Consider the following 17,218-nt stretch of genomic DNA (forward strand, 5'->3'; position numbering starts at 1 on the left):
TAAAAACTTGATTTTTTTCCATACCTTATAATAAAACAATAGGTTATTTAAAGTTAGAAATTTGAGGATATTTTAAAGGACCAGTGTGTAAGATGTAGTGGCATCACCTTAACACCCCTCGCCTCACTGTCGGCTAAGGAGGTTGCTGAAAACACAAAAAACACCAAAGGCCCTCTCAAGAGCAAGTGTTTGATTTGTTCATTCTGGGCGACTGCTCAGATATAGTGATGCAACATGGTGGGCTACAGAGAAGACCTGTAGAAGGCTAATTTCTAAGGTAACAAACACAAGTTTCTGTGTTTCCACACTTCCTGGAATCTGACACATCTGCCTTGTCTTTCACCATCTGGTATGAACTAACACACTGTAACAGCTCTGAAGCTAAATCCTGGAAAGGAAAGGAGTTGTATCCCATGCTGATTAAATTTCATCACTCCACTGATTGCAACACAATTCACCAAATGTGTCACTCAGTCATTGCTATTTCTTTTGAGTTACCAAAAAGTTTTGTGATCATTCTGTCCTCTCTATTTTCTGTGTGTCTGTGCACAGTACAGTATGTGTGCGACTATGATGCAGCGCATCTTAGATTAGGCATCGGTGCCTCTAGCATTGAGGCTTATCAGCTGCCATACAGGAATACACACACAATGATAACACATGCACCCGCGCCCAGCCCAAAACATTTGATCAATACCCTTCATCTATCTGAATACACAGAGCCAACAAAGACTCAAAGGTCTGTTGTTAGTTTACTGATAGTTGTATAAATGTGTGCATTCAAAAGCACCTACAATTCATAAATCATGTTTGTATTCACCAGGTGGGTAGAATGGAATGAATGAATGGATGGATGAATTATTTTGTTTTGTTTTGTTTTTTTTACAAATATTTTCCCTTCACTAATTCATTTTTTTTTTTTTTATGGAAATGCAGGAAAGATGCACTTTGTATTACGTTTGCTTCTTCTGAAATGTCTATGAACAGCAATAACCTTTACACCACCATTCCAGTTTTGTTGTTCTTTCAGTGGTTATGCCTCACTAAACTGTGATTCTAAACTTCAGTCTCAACACCTACTGACCACCTAACAACTACTAATCTACATGACCAGTGCTAATCCAAGCCACCCTGGTTTTGTGAAATCCTCTTACTGAAAATGTAAAATACATAAAATATGCCATAAAAACACACACGATAGTATGTCAATTTGAAATCAGCTACCAGGATTGTGACCAACTGTCACTAATTTGCCTTGGAGCTGCTGTGTTGTTGTGTTGGCTGTCTGCAGTGTTGGAATCAGGGAGGAGCCACCAGCTGCTGCTCATCATTATAATCAAGTTCTCTTCAAAAACTCTGCCCAGTCATCTCCACCCTGTCAGCTCATCATTGCCCTTCAGTCAGTGCTACCTTAGACCAGACTCTGCTCTCCTGACTCTGGGCCTGCCCTCCCTCCCCGCACACTCAAGCCTGCTCTTAATCCACCTGCCTGCCACAACCACTTTGGACCAAACCAGCCCTCAAGAACCCCCGCCCTGGACCCACTCCTCTTTGCTCCATCTTCTTAAGATTCCCTGGGATAAAAGAACTTAAACTGACTCCCTAGTGTTGTCTGCTTTTGAGTTCATTAGCCCTTTAACACTTGCTACAGTATGATGGTGTGAACCATTTTTTCGTATAATCTTTTGTGAACTAATCACTTTTTGAGTGAATTAAATACACTCTACCAAGGAAATGGGTGCAGTCAGCTTTCAGTGATGAATGATTGAAGTTGACTGAGCATTTGGAGAGTAAGAAGTGCATTTTAGAGTGCTCGTGCCCTGTTTGTTGAGTAAATAAGCTTTGTTTAGCTCTTATAGCACTTGTGTAGTGCAATACACATCTGTCAGCCCGTCAACTCGACTGTACAAGCAGCTTATTAAGAACAATAACTTGCTTACTTTTGGCAGCAGCCTCTAGTGGCTGTAGTGATTGTAACAACAGCATAGTAGAGGTCAGAAGGAGCGTACTACATAGGGAGGTGGACAGGGTGGTGTGATGGGTCAGACAGACAGACAAACACAGGACTTTCAACCAGGTAAACACTATTTGTGTTCCACCACTACGAGTGATGTGAACTTGATAATGTAGTTAAGGTGCATCATGTGAGTTGCGTACTGTAGGAAACACACAAAGGTCTATTTATGTTGAGTAACATGCCTGACCAAGTAGTTTTGTTACCTAAACCTAACCAAACTGCAGCCATTATGATGGTCCAGTACACCTGTTGCTGGTATGTTTTGGGAATGCTGATATATGTCATTTTCATTGGCAATTGAGTTATTCAGTTCGTTAGTTGAGGATGTGTTACATATATGCATGTATGTTCACAAGTTTTTCAATGTTAGCAAAACCATTTCCTAGTTCACTGACAATATTATACAACTCATAAATGTGGATTTTGGGGGGAAAACTGGGCCGTTCCAGCTGAAAACTGCCAGGGCAGAATTTTGTCACTGCTCTGACCTTTTCCTCTGTTTCACTTATTATCTGCCTGCCTGCCCTCTGGTCTGAAATCTGCAACAAGGCATTTTGTTGTCGTTGATTTAATTACATAACTCAAGGAGAGAATGTGGTAAGGTGAGGAGTCATAACAGCACTCTCATGCAGAGGCAGCCATTTCGCTCACATCTGTTGTGGATGCACATGGAGTGTTGGTAAGTCTTTCATGGTGACAGTATGTAGGTAGGAGGTAATATCTCAAGGTTTTATTTATCTCACGGAGTAGTCATGTGTAGTGTGTGACGTTATGTTCCTGAGTCTTCTGACAGACCTGTTCAAGGATATGACGAGTGCAGTATTACCATGGCAACAAACACTGATAATAATGCAGCTCACCAGTCTTTTTTATTGCCTTTAAGATTATGAAACCCCCACTTGTACACAGCAATTATGAGTTGTACTCTGTGACATTTTTTGACGGCTTAAAAGAGACAACTGTGTGTGGAGTCAAGCCTTAATTACACCTGTTAAAAACTACGGCTATAAAGGTATGTAAAGAGCACATACATTCATGGTTTGGCGAGAAACTCTCTGAAATCCTTACAGATGAGCAACTGCAATCAAAATATGTAATACTTGAACAAAAAGTCTTCCAGCGTTTTGTACTGAAAGTGTCTCAGCAGCTTACAGATATCCTCCTATTATAGCTATCTACACAGGTCGGGTAACGACCCTTGCTTTATGAGCAAAATGTGACCCAAATCATATTTTATGCTTCAAGTCCATTTTCTGCTGTTTTACACATGTGACTACAACTTGGTGCCCTTTATCACAGTGGTGGCTGAGGGTTATGGGTATTGTAGTATTAAGATCCATTCTCCATGCCAAAATGATGGACAAAACATGATTTCTCAGAAGCAAAGTTGAGATCATGTGACATTCTCCATGAGAGTGTAAAGTGTTTGGTTTTTTTACAAAAATAAAAGCAAGAGGAAAATAACGTCCACAACCAAAAGCCCCTTTAATTTAACACACTCTAAATCTCCGTATATCGATACGTTCACTGTATCTTGGAATGGAGATGAGAGTGTGATTCTCTCCCAGCAATTTAATCAGACTGAATTGTCATTTCATTTGATTTCATTCACTCAGCCTGACTTTTAGTATCATTTACAGTCTGTTTCAGGCTAAACTTACTGATTGCAATCAAACCACTCCAGAGTTTGAGTGGGGGCGAGCCAAGACAATCATTTCCAAGCAATCTCTGCCCGCTTGTTTTAACCTGCATCAGTACATAAGTACAACTGTATGCCCAAACCCACCAAACCTGGAGTTGAAACCCTGCAGGTTTCGAAACAACTGATCCAAACGAGCTTGGTGTGAATACATCCAGTGCCCACAGCCATGGTAGCTGCTCTGTGGGGTTTTGGCACAGTGAAAGGTCTACTTTGAATGAAATGGACAGAATTCAAAGGTAGCTCAAAAATTATACAGGGGGCAGCCTGACCTGACTGCTGCTCCCTTTACTCTTGCAATAGCAAGCTTGGGCTGTAGCGACTAGCTGCCATTAGCAAGTAGCCCAGTTAGCCCTAACCCATTTTGCTGAGCGGACTCCGCCTGCACCACAACCACAGGTAACATGAGGAGTTATGATGGCCAGATTCAAGTTTAAAGACAGGGGATGCAGTATGGAGGTTACAGCAGCTCTGACCAGGCAGGGACAGCAAGACAGAGATTAGACTAGCAGCAACTGGCTGCTTCTACATCGCCCAGCTGAAACTGCAAGGGTTTGCAGACTCTTTCAAAGGGGTATTATGAGACATGACAGGCCAGGGCTAGCTGGTTAGCATGCTAAGTTCAGTAGCCATAATGTCAACACTTGTGTCTTCACAATCTGTTGATATTTTTAGTTGATTTTTTTAGTTTTTTAAACAAAAAGTCTGTCCATATCTTACACACTTTAACAAGCTTAAATGTTAACACATGCATGCTAACATGCTCACAATGGCAATACTTACAGTATATGCTAATGCTATGCTTAGATTTAACATATATTGTAAGTATTGTCATTTTGTATTATGTTAACCATGTCACCATGCTTGCATTCTCTGATTAGGACAAACAGTGGGATGAGATCATAATTAGTAGGTCGGTCAGGTCCATCCTCCAGCAAGGAATGCCTATACCAAAATGTATGACAATCAGCCGGGTTTTTGTTGAGATATTTCAGTCCCAACCAAAGCAGTGGACTGACGAATGTGCCGCTAGCATGACTAAGAACCATCAGAGAAATACAGAATTTATCTGCTGAGTGTAAAATAGAAACACAAACACAAATTGTTTTTCTGAGCTTTTGTCATGTCACTCTGTCATCCTGTGTGTGTGTGTGTGTGTGTGTGTGTGTATGTTTGTTCTGCCCCCTCCTGTCACGTAACTCTTTGATCAATCACTGTGCTTGGTGACAGTTGCCATGACAACCAATCACATGATCAGAGAGTGCACCACAGGTGTGTGTGTATGTGTGTTGTACAAGGTCACAACTCAGGGTTTCTGTGCTGACACACGAACACACACATGTGCACACACACACAGTACTGCCACTATCATTCCCCATCAAACCTGGACACACATACAGTACACACAAACACATGCACTGTATGTACAAAAAGATAGAGGTGCGAGGGAAATCACTACTGGTCTCTCTCTCGCTCTCTCTGTGTGACTCACTAACACACACACACACACACACAGACTATGTGCATTCACAACAGACTCATACATAAACCTACAGAGAACAAAAAGATCCATACTGATCTTATTAGTAATGACTGGTCAGACAATTAAAAAGCTACTGGATGGATATAACTATTGTCTGGTGGGTCAAAACATACACATACACACTCTCTCCTCCTCTCTCTCCCAAACAAACACACACAGGCAAAGTAAGGGATTGATTTCTTGTTACATAGCCAACCCACAGTAGTTTAAAGAATTGACATTTTTGAGTTAATATTTTTGTGGATTTTTTTGTATGTCATTTGCAAGTGTGTATGTATGTGTGTGACGACGTGTTTTCCTGACATTATAGGGACTTAAATCTCTTAACACATTGCGGGGACCTGCCTTCATTATGGGGACAGAATGCAAGTCCTCATATTGTAAATGGTTTAATCCTCAGGCAAAGACTTGGTTAGGGTAAGTCTTAGGCATTAAGTGGTTATGATGACGGTTATGGTATGGTAAAGTCTCAAGGAAATTAGTGCAAGTGAATGCAATTTTCCCCAAACTGTTGAAAACACGACCTTGTGTGTGTGTGTGTGTGTGTGTGTGTGTGTGTGTGTGTTTAAAAGAGACAGAGAGAGAGAGATTGTTGTTTCAGAGGTACAGCCAACTTTACTTTGTTTTAGCTGCAAGCTTGTTGTTTAATCGGTCGGTCGGTGTGCGGTTGAGACTCAACTGCAGTTATTAGCTTGCGATCAATCATGCTTTCCTCTCTACTGATCCTCTTACACACATACACATTCACACACACACTTGATGTCAGCAGAGGAAGAAGAAGGGACCGGGAGTTGTAGGAAGACGGAAGGAGAGCAATGAGGAGAGGATAGCCAGAGGGAGACGGAGGAGAGAAAGGTTGGAGAGGATGGTGGGTTTTGTCTCAACCTTTCTGTTTGCCTCGGCATTGATCTCTGCCTCACCCGAACACTGAGGTCAGCCCACACACACACACACACACATATTTGCTGAGGCCCTGGCTTCGACCGCCTGACTGGTCAAATTAAACCCAGATCACTGCAAGGCTCCAGAGACACACACACACACACACACACACACACACACACACACACACACACACTGGAAGTCATCACTGTCAGTGGAAGATTTTGAAGAAAGATTTCTAGATGAGATTAACATTTGAACAAACACCAACTGAGGACGTGTGTGTGTGTGTGTGTGTGTATGTGTGTGTGTGTGTGTCAGAGTGTATATTGAGGACACACACACTCAGATGGATGCAGTCATGCAAGTTTGTGTGTGAAAGCATGTTTGCATGTGTGCATAGTGTCCGTGTGTTTCAGTGTGTGGGTGCGCTCATGTATGCATTTGCGTGTGTGTGTAAATGTCTTCTCGTACTTGTGCTGTGTCAGCACCTCAGACAGACAGCGCTGTTGTTTTGTACCCACAGAGGAAATAAAATAACAGCCCACGTCTTTTCAACCCACAGACAGCTCTCTCACTCACTCACTCTCTCTCTCTCTCTCTCTCTCTCTCTCTCTCTCTCTCTCTCTCTCTCTCTCTCTCTCTCTCTCTCCACCTTCCCCCTTTTCTTCCCTCTTTGTTTATCATTCCTCGCCCTTTCGCGTTCATTCTCTCTCCTTTATCTGCGCTCCTTGCTGCACACTTTTCTCATCTGCCTTGACTTCTGAACTTTGTCTGCTTTTCTATACAAAGATAATTTCTCACATTAGAGATACAATTACTTTTCACAGGAAGGAAGTCATATATATATATATATATATATATATATATATATATATATCGTGACAGGTGGTTAAAACATTTCTCTCTTGATATCTGTCGGTAAAATATATATAAAAATGGAAATAACAGATCTTGTTCGAGTGTCGGCTTACTTAATTACTGTTAACAACACACACACATACAGGATATCATCAAGTGAATCATTCCTGATCAAACAGGCCTTTCAAACAGGTATTTCAACAATACAAGCATAAGCATTTGCTTGGCTATATCTTTTTTTAACAAATCCTCAGTGTTGGAATTACACTTTTTTTGACAAAAACATAATTTGTTTGGTTAAATTACTGTTGTGAAATGTTCATTATAGTATTAAAGCAGAGAGAAAGGCACACACATACATCATCATCATCATCATCATCATACTGTACTTGTCTAAAGAAAGAAAGAATGACCAACTATTGGATGATTCACACATGAAATTAGGTAGAGAGATGGATGGATGGATGGATGGATGATGGAGGAAGAGGAAGCTGAATATCTGGACAGATGAATGATGAATGGATGAAGACAAGCAGCAGCAGATGGGTGGAGGCAAGAAGGGATAGCGGTGGTACCGGCCAGATTTAGTTAAAACAAGTGAAGCTGGGATCAGATTAAATCACACGCTGTGGTTTCTCTTTAAAGTGGACGGTGGGCATCTGAATGGACAAAATAAATCAAACAGCACTACTTTCCATGTTCCAGTACCCAGCTATGGTTTGTCATTCTGCAGTTTGAGGTGCACTGCTGCCATCTCCTGGACCTTCAGAGAAATGTTTACGCTAATCAGGTGGAGAAGTTCAATCCAGTCAGCCCCACTTCCCTCTGGTCTGATTTAATTAATTTGCTTCAATGGAACTGAACAGATGTGACAATACAAAGGTGAAGCTCTGACACATTGTGAATGTAAATAGAAGTGTGTGACGTATGGTGTCACAGAGAGCCATTACTGGAAAAAACACTTGAAAAATGAGCACATGGGAGGTGTCCTTTCATAGCAAGTATTTTTGTTGCCTAAACTTAAGGAAATATTTTTGATTGCCTGAACCTAACCAGGCATTTTTCATGCTAAAATGTTAAGTATTTATTAGCTTGCTCTAAAACTGGATTTCCATTTGCTTAGTTGCAATGAGGTTCCAGCAACATCACATTACAACATCAGATAAACCCATCTCACCATGAAATGGTCAGCCTTCCATAGGCTTGTCTCCCAGGTTTTGGGTACGTTTTGAGGGTTTAAAAGCTGAAATATCTTACTAAAAATGGCAATGACTAATATTTCTATAATAACAATGTATCATGCGACAATGTGACAGCTGTCACCCACCGAGAGTCTCCTGAATCTGCCCTGTTTTCAGAAAAACAGCTCTGAGAACACACTGTACATTGTGAAATACCAGTTAAGCACCAAATCGCAGACAACAGCACTAGCTGGTGAACACAGTGGAACATTAAGCGGGTAACGAGCCAGATATTTCCCCTCAGGAGTTGTTGAGAAATTAAAAACAGCACTAAAAGAGAGATTATTTGACTTACATTGATCACATGGGCGGACGCATGACTCCAAATGAATGACAATGTTTAAGTAAGGATTAACATCAATCCTTTGACACACAGGTAGACAGGAAATTGGTGTGAGAACCTGGTATTACTGTTAATGCAAATGTTGAGGTGGATGTTAAAATTAAGAGTCCCTGACTGTAAGGTTTTACTGCTGAAACGTAAACAGTGAATGCTATTTTGATGAAATCTAAGTGCTTGGAAAATAAAGCCTATTTTTGAGAAAATTTAACCGGCTACAGACATTTTTTTAATTTGTTTTAGCTTTAACTTATATTGTTTTAGGTAAATGTTGATTGCACAGTGTAATGACTGATAATGATGGCATCTATATTCAAATCTGTCCCCATAACCTGGCTAAGAATATGCAAGTTTGTCTATTTGTGTAGAAATTAAAAAATGTCCTGTTGGAAACTGAGAGAAAGGGCTGCAGTTGCCCTCAAATTGTAAGTCAAACTGAAACCCGACTTGTTTATAATGGAGGGGTCATTGTTGTAAAGACATAAAACAACAATTTCTTTATTTTGTTTTGTATTTCTGTATTTTCTAACATTTTTTTTCTAGTTTAGTTTTTGTAGTGAAAAAAGAAAAAATAGGTTTTACTCTTTGAGAACTGGTTCTGACTCCCAGTCATGTTCTCCCAGAGTTCTAACTCATACGTACTTTAGTCTCTCACACACATGCATGCGCGCACACACACACACACACACACACACACACACACACACATCTCTAATTAGCATTCCCAGTGTTTGCGAGTGGGAGTGGTATGACAGTTTGACAGTGCCCGGGTCCCCGTAGTCCTGTGTCAGCTATTCATCACAAGTCCCATGAAACCAGAAATGCCCGATTTCCCACCCTGGTCCCCACACTCACTCTCCACCCCCTGCATTTTCCTCACCTTCAACCGTCACCCCCACCACATCACACTCACCTCCTGCGCTGCAGAGTATGAATGTGATACAAGACTAATTGAACTGTATATAACAAAGAGGTATGATATTTGAAAGATGTTTGTTTAGATTGACATATTTAATTGTCTCTGATGTCAACAAAATAAACAGTAATGAAATATTGTGATGCTAATAGTCGTGGTAGCATTTATGGTGAATTACCAGCATCCTGCATGTACCCAAATGAGCTGCAGGGTTAACAATGTCTTTGCATTAAATCATACTGATGGTGATCCATTTCTTTTGACTCCTATGATCTTAGAGGAAGGCTGCAAAGAACCTAGGGTAAAAAGTAATAATTCAAAGTTCATGAAAGACTTAATAACTTATAAATGCATGAGAAGATTCACGTTCTACACCAATCTCCAAACCACTCTCATCATAATCCTGCCCTCCCCAAACCCTTAGTTACTGTTTACACATTGGTATACATCAAGTATACAGTCATATTTTCTTTTTTGGTGAGGTGCTCTTGTTTTTCTGCCTGTTTTTCGGTTTGTTTGAAGACCTTCCATAATATTTGATGAGAAACTTTAAAGTTGCAGTATGTTAGAAATTAGCCAGCTGTGCTACTAGCTAAGTTAGCCATGCAGCTAGCGCTCCTGTTAGTTCCCTCTGGACTGGGAACTTAAAGCATCACATCTCAAGGAAAAAAGTGGCAAAGGGTTAGCTGGTTAACTTCAGTAGAAATCTAGAAAAAGGAATAGTTTTAAATATTTGCATTTACTTTCTTGCTGAGAGTTATATGAGAAACCTAGTACTGCATTCATGTATGTATGCTAAACAAGCAGTATGTTAGCTTAGCATGGCATAAAGAGTGAAAGCAGGGGGAACAGCTAGCCTAACTGTCTAAAGCAACAAAATCCACCTACCAGCACCTCTAACGCTCACTAATCAACATGTACATCATGTTCAACTCAAAGATGTAAACTCATGACTTGCAACATAAGCGACAAAGAACTTTGTATATTGATTAAACGATTAAAGAAATATGTTTATATTGTTTGTGCGGCTAAACTAAACTAAACTAACCCTCATGTGTACATACAATGTATTAATGGAATGGATTTTAGTTGACTGGATAAGCATGCTTGTGTTCATGTCTCACTGGAGAATGTTAAGCTGTTTGTGAATCTGTTGGCTGCTGCAGAGTGACTTCTTGCTAGATGATTTGTGTAAGCACTTGGACATGCAATCACCCATTATAATTATATCAAAATCACTGTACTCATGACTTACAGTACATGTTACAAAGAGCCTCCTATATGTTATGTCAGCATGTGAGTTTGAAAATATTTATCTGCTTGATTGTGACAAACATCAATTTGGATCACAGTTTCAATTTGCAAGTTTAAGTGGCATCCAGCGCTGTATGAGGGGTGGAAGTGACAAAAATTAACTGACAAAAATGGAGGTGATGAAACTGCATGTTAATTAAAAATGGAGGGGTAAATATGGATGTGAGATGGAAAATGGAGTGTTTGATTAATTCAAAGATGATTTGATTAAAAATAGTTGTGATATGACAGAGCCATGTTTTATGATTTTCCCCATCTTACCTTCATCATTCATCCTCGACAACTCAAAAATAACACATCATGTAAATTAAGTTGAAAAAGTTGACTGACATTTTATTTGAAAAAGAGTTTCTCTGATAATTAACTGGGCTTTGTGACTGTCTCAGTTGACGGCCTAAGTTTTTGTAGGGTGAATCTTTTCACTTCCCTCTCTTTTGCCAACACTCTGTCAAGAAAGCTCACAAACAGGCCAGGCTTGCAAGATGAGTGCCAAAAACTCTGAGTTAGTCAGTGGATATGGTTTGTGATTGACATTATGTGCAGAAGAAACAAAACTTGCCTGCTGTAAATGATAGATCTCAGTTGGGTGTTGTGAATGATGGATAGTAGACAGGAGGCAGCAACACAGCCCATTTGATTTTCAGAGCAACCCTACATTTCATACTTCCACCCTTTAGGCCACTTTCCCTAAATAATAGTTTCCATTTTGTGTGGGGAATGATGACTGATGAACATATGACAGGGAAAAGTATTTTTTTTTAATGTAAATAAATGATATCACTTCAATCAGTTTATATTTCTAGTTTTCATTTCACATCCATTTTTACCTTTATATTTTTCATTTCTTACAGTTTTAATTACCTCCATTTGTATCTGTTTATTTTTGTCACTATCACCTCTGATAGCAGTTGTAGGGTCGTATATTGCAACCAACTGAATACCCCTCCCTCGGGCCTCCCTGTCCAAGTGTGTAGGAGAAGCTGCGGTGGCCTTCAGGTAGCATAAAAATGTGAAATGACACCCTGCTCCCAAGTTAATACAAAACAAAACACAACAATTCTCAGTTTCAGTGGATATAATGAACACATAATTATGTCTTTTTTATTCCAATTCTGTACCCCTTAAAATATACCCACTATTCCTTAAACCCTTGTAAATAGATGTTATGTTGTCTTCCCTTTGAATGCAACCACCAGGTGGCATCACAGTACCTAGCTTGTGCTGTGGTTTTCTTTCCAGTGACAAAGACTGTGTGCTATTCTCCACATCTCCAGTCTCCTCCTCAACATGTTCATATATACAGTGTTTAACAGATCTAAGAAAATGCAGATGCATGAATCAAACATTGTGTTCGTTTGGTTTTTGTGCTTAGGGTTCAGTTTGCAGGGAGAAACAATCATCAAAAGCCATAAAGTTAGAACCATAAATGAGGATGAGAGTATTTGAGCTGAAGTTTTGAACTTAAGATGCAATGAAATGTAAAACGGAACTATCTCATCAGACCTGTTCAGGGTGGGTTCAAGTACATGTATAGTAGATGCATTAGTTGTAAGTAATGCGAATTTTAAAATAAATAAAACATAATATGTGACATTACTGCTTTAAAATGTCTGAAAACAATAATTTTGTTGAGTTAAGTACTTACATTTTTCCAACACTTCAAACTCGGAGAGATCACATTTTCATTTAAGGTAACAGTGTGTTTCATTTGGTGACCTGCCATTCTAAGTCATATGACACAAGTTATAAACTTAACCTGAATAAAAGTAAAACATGACCTCGTCCATAAACATTTCCTAGTCCATGTCACATCAGATAAATTTGCATCGTAACTGGTGTTTGTTTTATGATGAAAAGCGACTCCTATGATCCCACGCTACTTCATGTCACCAACCTAAAACATAAAGTTTAAAGCTTGAGAACTTTATTAAATGACTTCAGAGAACAGGGATAAGACTGGTAATATTCTATTATGTTTCTTAATGTCAATAAATCCCATGACAAGATGAAAACTAACAATACATTGATCCTGACAACAAGCATTGTCAGTGTATCAAAAACGTTTCTTGGGCAAGTCAATTGAAATCACATTATGAGTCAAGTCCAGTCATTCCCAGCTCACATAGGGCAAGCAGCGGGGTACTACCTGGTCATCTCAGTGGTTCGTAACAGCCAGAGTGCCTGTAGACAATGAATACAGACAAGTCATTTTAGTCAGCATGTCTCAAGTCCAGTCAAGTAATGAGTCTATCACCACTCCAAAGTCCAAATGTAGTCTTAAATTATTTATTTTTTGTCAAGTTAAGTTGCAAGTCATCAAAAAATTGAGTCGAGTCAGCTCATGTCCAATTCCCACTGGCTTGAGTCCAAGTCTTTGAATAGAGCACAAAATTTTTATTAATCCACGGTAGAAAATAGTCCATGAATTATTATAACTATTTGCTCCTGTTTGAATAATGTTAACTAAATATACTATACTAACTTTTGAATTGTTAAGCCTTTTAAAAAATAAAAGTATATGTATGTAACTGCACATTGTAACAGTTGATTGTCTTTGGTAGGAATAACCACATTTTTGGTTTTGGTCATTCAACTACATTTGTAACACTAAGAAAAATCACCAGATTAACCCTTTAGTTTAGTTTACCCCTTTTAGTTTTGGGAGAGCATTTACAATTAAAAATCTGCAAACAAAGCTGATTTTTTTTTTTTTATTTGACTTGAATTGTATTTTGAAAGTTACCCTTAATGCTTCACTGCTTGTCTGTCAAGTCTCTTAATTGGTTTTCTCACTTGTGCCAGCACCTGCAGGTGAGTCACACACACACACATACACACACTCACACACAAACTCCTAAAGGAGTTGAGGTTACACTCAATGTAAAAAACTGCAACAGAAAAATATATTCTCATATGCACACGCAGCAAGCTACTGTGAGGAGTGTGAACGCACCTTGTTCTGTAACGAGACTCACTGGCATTCTCACATTCCAACTGACAAAAGTCACCTGTAGCCACATTGCAAGGGAGTTGGCCTCACTACAAACCCTGATGAAGCCCATTAGACCCAACCGGGACAGGTTGAACCGACCCTCAATTTCCAAATTTTGGATTAGGAACATATGAAGACTAATTATTTATATACTTTTTTAGCCTTATTATTATCACATACAGTCAAACAAAAAACAACAGAGACCTGCTCACAAACGTGGAGGAAGGGAAGAGATCTTCTGTTTCTCTGTTCTGCTCAATATTTGGAAGTTCTACCAGAAGAATGGTTTAAGTTACTGGTCCTCAGTATTTGGTCTGGAGTCAAGTTGGGATCCAATTTTGAGGCCTGAGTCAAGCTGTAGAGGAAACCATGACCGAGACTTTTGACATATTTATTTATATTAGGTCAGACCAGCACAAATGGATCTTGCACTAGTGTACATTTCTATGATGAGTAGGATGTCTTATTTATTTATAACATCACGTATTTAATGATAATGCAATTGTAGAATGACTGATGGCAAAAATCACATGCTGACTCTACTTATTCCAACTATTTATAATCTATTTTGCCCTGATCTGTGTCTGCCAGGTATTCTGCGTCTAATCCTTAGCTGCAATGTTCAGTCTCCCTCAAACCTCACCACACCTTCAAGCTGTACTAATCAATATTTTCATATCAACAATGGAACAAATAACAATGGAAAAAATGAAAGCCTAATGTGAAAGGTGTCCCTCAGACCCACAGAGCATTTCATTTTCTTTGAGCTCAGTGGTTGGGTTTTCTGTTTTTTATTGTTCAGCATCCAGCAGCTGTACTGAATAAAAGCTAGAAGTAAAAAAAAGCGACTCTCTGAGAATAGTTATTAGTAGCTACAGAGCCAAATATTGCCTTTAGGAGACCATAACAGATTGGTTGAAGTGTGAATATTGGATTCAATTTAAGGAAAATGCTATTCTAAACAATTGAGGATATTGCTTCATGTCTCAATGAGTCAAGTGGCACTTGTCGGCTAAAACACAGGTTTAATCTGTTAAATCTGAGCTTTGTTGGGCTCTCTGATATAACTAATGTCAGGGGTGAATATACAAAATAAACAACAACCTAATTCCTCATGAGACTTCATGTTCCTGCTCTGAGCTGTGTGGTGGTCCCACATTCAGGAGCATCAGGTCTGGTAGGAAAACATGTTTCTTTTTGTATCTTTGATATAAGTAATACAAATACTAATGTTAATAGTAATAATCATTGTCATTATAAATAACAATTATGCATAATTTGTGATTCAAATAAGGGTTGTTGGTAATGCGTTAGTAACCCAACATATGTGTGATTTTACCAATTTACTGCAAGCTCAGACCCCACTGACTCCCATAAAACTAAAACTTGGCAAACACATTCTCACTTAAAAGGGCACTGTGTATTTTTAAAGAAGTAATTCAAGCTCAGAATTTCAATATTTAGAATATGAATGAGGTAATTGTTTTATTAACTGGATAAACAAACCGTTCTCAGAGAAAAAAGGTCCCCAGAACACTGTTTGAACCTATAAAGGTGGCAGGGTCTGCCACGTATAAACAAAGTAAAATAAAGTGTGTTGTCCTTTAAAAAGTCAGGTTTTTTGTTTTTTTTTAATTAGTCTGTATTGGTATATGGAAATAAAAATAAATCATTTAGTGAAACTCTTTGTCTTCTGGTAAAAATGTCTTCCCTAAAACTACAAATTGCACCTTTAATAAAAGTGTATAACAAAAGCATTTACAGCTTCTTTCCTCTGCCCCTAATTGAACAGAAGGGACCTATTATTGATGATTGTTTATTTTTCATAACTCATACCATTGGATCAGTAGACTTTCTTGTGAGACACAAACATGGAGGCGCCAGTTCAGCAAATTTCTCCTAAAAAAAAGTTGCAAAGTTAGGCAAGTGATGACAAACTCAAATACATAAAGCTTTGATTGCAGATATATTTAAAATATAAAGATGTTACAGTGCTCCATCATTTTTTTTTTCATGTAGTTTATGTTTCATACTTTTGGCTGACTGTAGTATTACGTTAGGAGGTTTAATTTCATTGCTATTTAACTTGAAGGTTTTCTATCTTTGTGTAATACCAGTTTATCCTGTTTTTCACTGTGTTCAAGAGTTACAGCTTGTAACAATATATGGTATTCATATGTACTGTATGCACCTTGGATTTTTCTGACTCGTGCACTTCAGAGAGACTGAGAGCTCACATAATATAGTACCGCTATATAAAAACTGTAACTTTCATATTATAATGAAGTACCAACTTAAAAGCTTAACGTTTGTCCCTGCATCTTACTGCTTGGAAGTGCTGCCATCAAGCCCCGCATCTCAGTATGTCTGATAGAAACTTTAATAGCTACCAGCATGAGACACTGATCAGCCAAGCACATCAGCATAGTGAGATCCAATATGTCACCGACATGCAGAGAGAGAGGGAGTTTGTGTGTGTGTGTGTGTGTGTGTGTGTGTGTGTGTGTGTGTGTGTGTGTGTGTCAGAGAGAGAGAGGGAGAGAGAGAGAGAGAGAGAGAGGAGAGCAAGAATGGAAGCCTAGCCTTGTGTGCGTCTTGTTAGCGGTGGGTGTAACAGTGGAAGTGATGGCAGTAATGTGGGAATGACAAAGGAGCTCTTACTGTGAGCTATATGAAGATGTGTGAGATCAGTGAGAGTTCCGCAACATGTTACATCCCCTGGAGTGTGTGTGTGTGTGTGTGTGTGTGTGTGTGTGTGTGTGTGTGTGTGTGTGTGGTTGTGTTCACACTCAGGTATGACGAACACTGTGTCTTTGTGCCCATTTGTGTCCTCTACATAACTGTAAGTGAAAGGTCTACATTCAATCAAAACATTCAGACTTGTGGAAGACTAGTTAGTACATAGTACATAAAATTGCCTTGGCAAAGGGTCTTGGAAACATTTTGCTTAGCTTGGAAATGGAAGACTTCTCACCTTTCCTCTACCCAGCATTTCTCTGTGGAATTACTGTTGGCGCGCTGCAGTGTTAGCAACATGGCTACCACTAGCAGCCTTGCAACTGTCCAAAGCAAAAAACAACCATAAGAATCCCAACTTGAGGTAGGTAAGAACCCTGATGTCAGTGCTGTGAAAAGACAGAGTTGTATTAATAAGTAGGTTGCCATTGTTACTTACTGATCAAGCAGAGAGAATCCTGGTTATGAACCATCTCAGGTCCAACTGGTAAGAGCAGACACGTATCAACGAGGGAAAAGACAGTGACACAAAACCAGAGCGCTCCTCCATTGAGTGAAAGCTGTTCGTTCTTTCATTTTTACTTTGTTTCTTATCACTCTAGGCCTTCTTTGCCTCCTCCATCAGCCAGTTCTTTCACTTTGGCAGTGACTTTCCACAGCTATTCCAGTTGTTCCAC

The sequence above is a fragment of the Sparus aurata genome, chromosome 8, assembly GCF_900880675.1.
Source record: "Sparus aurata chromosome 8, fSpaAur1.1, whole genome shotgun sequence".
NCBI classification, from domain to species: domain Eukaryota; kingdom Metazoa; phylum Chordata; class Actinopteri; order Spariformes; family Sparidae; genus Sparus; species Sparus aurata.